The following is a 9166-nucleotide window of genomic DNA, read 5'->3' on the forward strand; positions in this document are numbered from 1 at the left end:
ACTAAATATAAACTAGATTTAGGGATGGTAAATTTATTAAGTTTGTACATTGTTAATCAAAATAAATCAAATTAAAGCAAACAAATAACTAAACATTACCACAAACTCAGACTATCACTATTTGAAGACTTCAAATCTCAGGCCAACAAAGTCATTTTTTAAACTTTTGGCAAGAATTGCTATTTGTATACGAAAATATCAGGAATGCTTTTGTTGACTCAGACTGGCTTTTTTACTTGAAAGACAAGCAAATTAAACTTATGATGTATGTTTTGCTCAATCCACAGTGTTGGTTTGAGTTATAATATATGTCAAGTTTGAAGTCTTCCAGCTGATATAATTCAAAATATTATTTATATGGTTGTGTACATTTAAGTGTGAACAATCAGTGTTGCCAAAAAACTTGAATCCCAGAAAAGCTTTGAATTTTAAAATTTATGCTTATAAATTCTAGAAAAAAAACTTGATTTTAAAAATATTTGATAAACCTAAAGTTTCAAACAATTTTTACATGTAAAGTAATGTAGTTTCGACACAAAACATTTACCAAATAAATGTTTTTTTATTAAAAATTATATCAAAATAGCTTAACAGTATTTTTTAATATTGATACATTTTATAAGACATTTTTTTAACCTTAATTAAACTTTATACTAAAAATAAAAGAAGGAATTGTACTTCCAAAAACTTTGTTTTGGTGCATTGCACCTTTACTTGTAAATTTCACCGATTGTTGTGCTTCGCGTTGAAACTAAACCAAGAAATTCTACTAAAATCTCAAAGTTAGTAAAAACATCTCTAATAAAAATTCTCAGATGATTAATAGTTCTTCTATCAGTGCTCTCATGTTAACAGATTGATTTAAGTCATAACTTGATTTATGCGACTACATAATCTTAATGCATTTCCTAAACACGACTTCTTGTTGTCATTGAAGAAAGAAACAAAAGTTTTTCATTACCGCCAACATAAATTCTTTAAAAAAGTTTTCAATGATAAACAGTATCTCATTTAAAGTAATAAATTTTACTACTTTACCTTAACAATTCTTTCTGATAATTCTGTAGTTATTGAAAAAAATCATAAGTTTTGTTGAAACTGATTTTGGTGATTTGTTTTTTTATCCTTTCTCGCAATAACTTTTAACTAACGTTTTTTATTCTTGTAGCTCGTCTTATGTTTTGCCTGCACTATTCTTAATTAAAATATTCTTATTGCAAATAAAGAATTGCTAAAATGCTTAATTAGAAATAAGTTTTTCTACTTTGCTAATGATCCTATAAAGTTTTATACTTTTGTTAAATATTTTTAAGAAACTTAATTGTCCGTTCATGCTGATTTTTTTTTTGACATGTAATTTATAAATTGTTAATAACCTTTGATATTTCTTTATGTTGTGAACTTTATTTTAACTGGGTTGCTACACAAACAGGCTATTTTAAAAGCTTAAAAACTCAGGTGTGTGTGAAACTTTTATTTCAAAACTTAAAAAAAATCTTCCAATTTTCAGAATAGTTTTTATGACTGTAGTGTAGTTTACAAGTTGTATTTTTTTTTGTTTTTGTACACATTGTGTACTTAGATACAAATGATAATTATGATATTTTAACTAGGTATTTAAGCGTGGTTAAGAACTATTTGTTAGCTTTTTCAATTTTGAATAAACTTAAGCTGGTTTGATATAACTCAGACACTTTTGATTTTTAAGTGGCAGCCATGTAAAAGACTAATCACTAATAAGATATTTTAGTTAAAATATTCGAGAATATATAATGTTAAAGATTTTGTGTTAGCTTTCTTGAATGCAAAAAGGTAATAGTTTTATTAAGTTAACTAACTACTAAGTTTCTTGTTGAGTGTAAGTTATTTAACTAGCAAAAACTTTTTTTATAAGAAAAATTCTTACAAATTAAAAAAAAAAATTGATAATATAACAAATGTATAAAAGTAACCAATAAATTGTATTTTAAGTTAGGTTTTTATAGAGAGTTAGGTTGTAAGTAAAAATAAATAACTATTAAGTTTAATTTATCAAGTGCTTATATAACTACATAGATTATTTTACTTAAGTATGTTAGCCAACGTAAATTCTAGTCTAATAAATATTAATTTAAATAGTTATTCTATGTATAGCTAAAAGCATTAAAAACAATAAGGTGAATATAAGTATAGCTTTCCTCTAGTGTGACTAAAACTAAAACCAAAAGATTATTCAAATGTCACTAAAACTAAAACTGCGGCCCGCGAAGACTTTAGATACTTGAAATTTCACCCGCGACCACCAACTGCATGCCGACCCCTGTCCTAATTCATTTTACAGTAAACAAAAACTAGGTATAACTTCTAAATCGAACTTATTTATTTGAATTATGAGAGTTAAGACCGTCTTTCATTAATATACTAATTATAATATTAACAATTTAATTTTAATTAACTTGCTCACAACCACCATTCGATACAAGGTTTGATAATTCTAAAACTCACAAACTAGAAAATACACCAACTGTAAACTTTTAATAGTGCAGCAAGCATACTTTTTAAAGTGACATTCTTGCTAGCAGTTATTTGTAAATATACTTTTTTTATTAAATATCTACGTCACTTTTTAAAATTAAAAATAAAGTTCAACGAGCTGAACATAAATAGACTGCGATTACGATATTAAGATATTATCTATTTATTTTAAAAAGCCTTCTAGTAGCTGTAATATACTCAGAAAAAATTGATGTTATCTGCGGTTTTAAAACAGGCTCATATAAAGAAGTACGAATTTAGCAAATTTAAAGTAATTATTAAACTACAATCTTCTCGATTCAAATAAGCTTTTAGTTAGTGTAAGTTCAATTAAAGTTTATTTGAATTTAATCGAATTTAATTGAATATAATTTTGTGCACTCGTACGATTTTTTACGCTCCTGCAAATCTGTCAGCACCCTCTCAAAATAGACCTAAAACTTGTACATTCTAGACCATTGAAGAAGGTCAAAAAAAACTTGATTTTTTAAACCTATTGCAAACTGAGTAACTGACGTATTTCAATTTTATCTCAACTGATTACGTCACTTGTCAAAATCACAGCGTGTGGCTTCATTATATAGATTGTCAGAGATTCATTGTAATTTCAAACAGTTTCCGAGAAGCTGTAATATATTTATAGGAAAACAATGCTAATTGCTTTTACACAGCAGGATTTAACATAAAGGAGTTCAGCAAGCCAACAAAATGATATGATTAAATCAATTAAGATTTGGACAATTAATTTTATGCAAATTTGTTCCTTTTAAAAAGTGTAACTCTGTGTGATTTTATTTGTTATCTTCTACCAATGTCTATAACAATTAACACCTTGAACAACACAGTTTCCGATTCTAATAACTTTTTAAATGGTTCAAGTTTGGTTATTATTTAATTTAGAAATAAATTTCTGTAGCAAAATATAGTTAGTTACACAAATAACTTTATTATTTTAGTTAATAAAAATCAATATTTCTTAATTGACTACGTCACATCGTAAAATTACAAAAACTAATTGCTTTGAGCAATATAATTGTGAGTGATTTTGAAGTATCCTTCCCTCGTAGTTCATAATTTGAAACAGCTTGTCAAAGTTGATGCTTTAAAAAATCTGTACAATATTTGCTGAAAGTATATTTAAGATAGAAGTTTATGATAAACTAAATGCTTTACTTTTACACTTAAACTGTTAAATTCATGCACTATAGTAAATTAGATGTAAGTTTATCATTTCCAAATTTAACACGTTCTTTTGATTAAACAAATACTATATTTGAAAAAATAGGTTTAGTAGGACAGCCTTATTATATTTTTTTTCAAAAACCTGAGGTACAAACCTACATAAACATAATACAACTCCGTATAACTGTGCTAGAAAGAAAATACCAAGATTTGTAGTTTATAAAACTTAATGTATAAAAGTATCAGTATATTATTTGTAGAAATTTTTTACAACCTTCGTTTCACACAACCAAAATTGGTTTTAAAAAGGATATTTTATGTTATAAGTTTAAGCTTAAGTAGATTTATTAATAAAAAACTTAATAGTTTAGAAAATAATGTTGTTATTTATTTAAGTATTATGTTTTAGTTAGAAATATAAAGTTCTTAATCATTAGAATTTGTTGCGAATGATTAGACGTGTATCAAGTTTAAAGGTTTCAAAAATTAAAGATAAACAAAATTTTTGCTTAAATTGTTATTGTTTGTATTTAAAGTTGTATACTTAGTTTAATCTATAACAAACACTTGTAATAAGGCTTGAAAGTAAGAATCTTTATTAGAATTTAAATTAAAAACTTTTTTTTTAATATTTACAGTTTGTTACGTAAATAGAGCTTGTTAGAAATGATAGAATAATTGTTTATAAAATTAGGTAGATTTTAAGTATTTTATTTAAAGTAGCATAAATACTTAATTTAGTTATTATGTCGCTATCTACTTATACACTATTGTTGGCCTGGTTTATAACGCAACGTGCGCTTTAATTTGTATAGTCGATGCCCAAAGATAACGCTTAAATTATAGTTGACCTAAATAAACTAATATTACTTACCTACTATTTACTAAAGGTATAATAAATCAGTTACTTATACTAAATTAAACTTAGTTCGAATCTGTGAAAATGATTATAATTACAATGAATTTTCGAAACGAAAAGATGATATAATACTGCACAACATTACACTAATAAATCAAATTATCAATTCTTTTAAAAGACGACAATACTCGAATCAAAGAAACTAAAACCTAAACGTTTTTATCAAATTTAAAAAGTGTTCTAAGATCGAAATAAACTCGACAAAAAGATTGAAACCATTAAAACTTAAGTGCAGCGAAGAACTGCACTGACTTCAGTCCGCTGCAACGAAGCAGAAACTAAAAAGTCAAAATTACGCGCTGTTGTTGAATTTATACTCGCTTGAGAGAAAAGAAGAAAGTAAAAAAGAAACAATTACTAATAGAGTGGCACAATTATACTAAATTAAATACTAAAAAAAAAACTAATTACTTACTTTTGCTATTTATTATACAAAATATAAAACTATCTAAATATAAAATTCAACTATTATTCACAATAATAAAACTCAGTAAATGTTTGTTTTAAAGTATAAATATTTACTTAATTTTTAGGACAAATGTTAAAACAATATTTGTAGGTACAATTACATGTGTCGGTCTGTACCCTACTTAAGTTATAAGATACTAATTTATTATAAAATGTAATCATTTAACAATATTTATTTTGATCATTTAAAACTTAAAATTTTTCTATTAGCTTAATCTTATCATAATAACACAACCAATTTTATTCAATATGACATAAATATAACGTACTGTAATGTTTAACAATACTTAACTTGTATTTAGTAGTTTTAAACGGCTATATGTCATCTGTAGTTTTATCAAAAAACAAAATTACTTACTGTTGTACAAGCGTACTTTTAAAAAGTCTAGAATTAAGCAAAATTACAATAATTGATACATTAAACAAAAGTCTCCGCATTCTAATTTTGACGTCTAAAGTATAATAGTTTGTGCAATATTGTTCAGAAATTTAAGCTGCTGGTTTTGAAATTATTTTTTATTTAAAAAACAAAATGTATTGTGGTATACTAGATTATTTAGATTAATTAATTACAGCTACCAGAGAGCTGTTTAAAATTCAAACAAACAAACTTTGAGTACATCATTTGAATCACACCCGTTATTAATATAACATTTTAAAAATACATGTTGTGAGTTTACTATGTGACGTAGGTGTTTGAGAGAAATCGAGTTTGTATATATTAGTAACAGCTGGACAAAAAACTGTTTCTTTTGTTAGTTTTATAACAAAAAATTATATAATATTTATTAAGTACAGACGTAAAATTGTAACATCAGTTAGTGTTTTTAATTTTTATTAAGTAAAAATAACATTATAAGCTAGCTTGCAAAACATATTTTGATAATAAAATAGCTTGATAATATATTTATATACAAAATATCAAGACTTCACATTATACTTGTGTAGTGCAACGTTAGCAAGTGAGAGGTGTAAAGGTTACATTTACTAGTAAATGTGGTGAGAGAAAACATGTCTTTTGTTTGTTTTCCTGTAAAATGGTTTTATAAATAGAAGTGGGTAAGACGTATACTTGTGGATTGAAATAATATTTCAAAATGCTTGCTTTTTTAAGTAACCGCGAAAATATGAAGTGGTAGTAGCGACTAGAGCGGTTTAACAAGAAGTTTATAAATATTTATAATTTAACTGTAGCTCTAATCGGTAGACTAATTTTTAAGATAAGTTAATTACAGCTACTAGCAACCAGTTCAAAACTAGAATTGACACAAATTGATAACATCATTTAAATCACACGCGGTGATAAAAAATTTTAAAGCTACACATTGTAAGTTTATTATGTGAGGTCGACAATTAAGAGATATCAAGTTTGAAATTATTAGTAATCGCTGGAAAGAAAATCTGTTCGTTTTGTTAGTTTTATATTAAAAATGTTATATAACTTAGAACTAATCTTTACTGAGTTTTATTGTTTAGAATTTTAATTAGTTGGTATCATAAAAAAATATGATATGCTATAAAATAAAAAACTAAATAAATGTTTTTATATTTTTTAGATACATACTGTTTCAACTTTATATAAATACCTAATATTTACAAAAACTGTTTGGAAAAAATTACATTACTTAAATTCAATTTTTAAAAACTAACTTGAAACTAATTAAATTTAAATCCTGAAGTTAGTATTATGTTTATTTTGTAGCAAATTGAGCTTAAAATGTTAAATACTAACATTGTCAGTATAAGAATACTGTGAATATAAGAATAAGCACTGTTTATTTATAATTGTGTATGCTTTTTAATATTCACAATGTAAGCAATGGATGTTGGTGCCTCATGGCCCAAAGGTTTAGAGAGATCAGGTTGACCGCCAGAGAGCGTATTGTCAACCTGACCTTTTTCCTCATGCACCTGATGTAAACGTGCAGAGGCCCTAGTCCGCTTGCGCTTGGGGGATAGCTTAACAAGGGGCTCGTTATTACTGCTTAGGTTATTTTTACTCATAATTATTTAATATAAGAACAGACAGAAAGTTGAAAATGATTCTATTTATATACAAAATAAAAACACACAAATTATACTGCGACACTATTTAAAAATATACCAACTAACAAAACACCTGGAAGGTGTCAACTGAACAAGTAGTTAATATGTTTATAAACACCCAATAATTTAAACTAGTTGAAATACCAAATACAAAATACAAGAGTCAGACTATAATGTATAACTCTTTATAGAATAGTTTATCTAAAACACAATAGATTATCTAAGTTAATTTTACTAAAGAATTATAAGCTGCCAATCACAATTATATAATGCAGCTAATACTGAAAAAGCAATCAGAATATATATATTTCATTAGAAAAAAAACATATATACTAACACTAATTACAATGTATTTGTCTATTAGTCACGCTTGACTGCACTAAAATTGCCACATGAAATGTTCATGTTTCATAACAAACACAAAATCCGCAAGTCAGGGTTAGTGTTTGTTACAACAACAACTTTTTGTTACAAATAAAGTTTGAACTACTAAGTAAATTAAAGTAAACAAACAAACAGCAAATATATTTTATTAAGAAAAAAAAATTGCAAAAATCTAATAATAATAAATGAAATGAACACCATACAACAACAACATCAGTAACTACAACTAAATTAATTCTTATATACAGCAAATAAATTAAAATTTAAAGCATAACACTCTAACACTTGTAATCGAAAACATTATTTACATGAAAACAAAACCAAGTTTTATGTTCGCTAGTATAATTGCGTCAGTGACTGCTTGTAAGATAAAACACTGTTTTTGAAGCTTTTCTTATAAATAATTTTATTAAATAAAACATTAAAAAACTAAACACTTACAATTTTAAAATTTATGTTACTATGATAAAACAAGCTAAGTTTTAGTATAGTTTTAAGACTTGAGTAAATTTACTAGCTTTTTATTTTACAAATACTTAAAAAAGGGTTTTTAACAGAAGCATTACTAATTTTTAACACATTTAATGTATTATTTTGTTACATAAACGTTTATTTAAAAAGTTATATTAGTCTTAGTTATTGACTAATTTTATTAACAAGACTAACTATTAGCTATATCGAATTTATATAAATATATTAAATAAGTATAAAATTTGTTTTAAACAGCTAATTACAAAATAAATAAGTAGCTATTAAGTTCTATTTTCTTGGCTGATAAAATGAACTAGCGTACTTGAAATTTTTTGAGTAGAAGAACTCAGCAATTTCTTCGACTGTGTTGTTGAAAAGTTTAAAACTGAAAAAATAGTTAACAAATATAATATTTTTGTTGACGAGCTTGTAGACTTATTAAAACAGAGAAAAAAAAAGTTAAGAGAAAATCACCACCTAAATGTAATGAAAAAAGTTTTTGAATTTAAGTTTGTACAGTCACCTGCCAACTAGGTATGCACTTTGAACACAGCACAAAAGTACGTACCCAACTGGTAATGCGTACATAGAAAATTTTTATCTTTATTTTGTTTATTAAGCCCAGTAAACAATTATTAAAACCATTTAAGCTTATAAATAATTGCAAAGTTACCAAACAAAAATCTTTCATCATAAAAACAAAACGTACTTATTGGTAGAAAATTAGTAGTCTTGAGTATTTAATTAATATATGCATTTATGTAAACTTATCTATTGAGATATATAACTTATAGATAATTTATAATAAGGATCTTTTTTTATACTATTTATTATAATATACTCTACAATTAAATTAAATAACAACAATATAAATAAAAAAAAGTTTTTTAATTTATTAAGTTTGGTGCATTTTAATAAAACTATTTAAACTTAGTAATTGAACAACTTTTAAATTATACTTTGATAAAATCCTTAAAGTTACAAATAAATTTTGAATTTTTTAATGTTTTTGTTGTCAACTTTTTTATTTGACTTAACAACAGATTACAGAGGACTAATGTTTTTTTATTTCAATTTTTTTGTATGAAATTTTTAATTTGGTTTCAATAAAACCTCTTTAAGTATAAACGAACGAACATGCGGCAATTGTAAGTTAATATTTATGTAACCAAACTTTCTACA

This window comes from Thalia democratica, chromosome 7 (genome assembly GCF_965202585.1).
Source record: "Thalia democratica chromosome 7, ktThaDemo2.hap1.1, whole genome shotgun sequence".
Lineage (NCBI taxonomy): Eukaryota > Metazoa > Chordata > Thaliacea > Salpida > Salpidae > Thalia > Thalia democratica.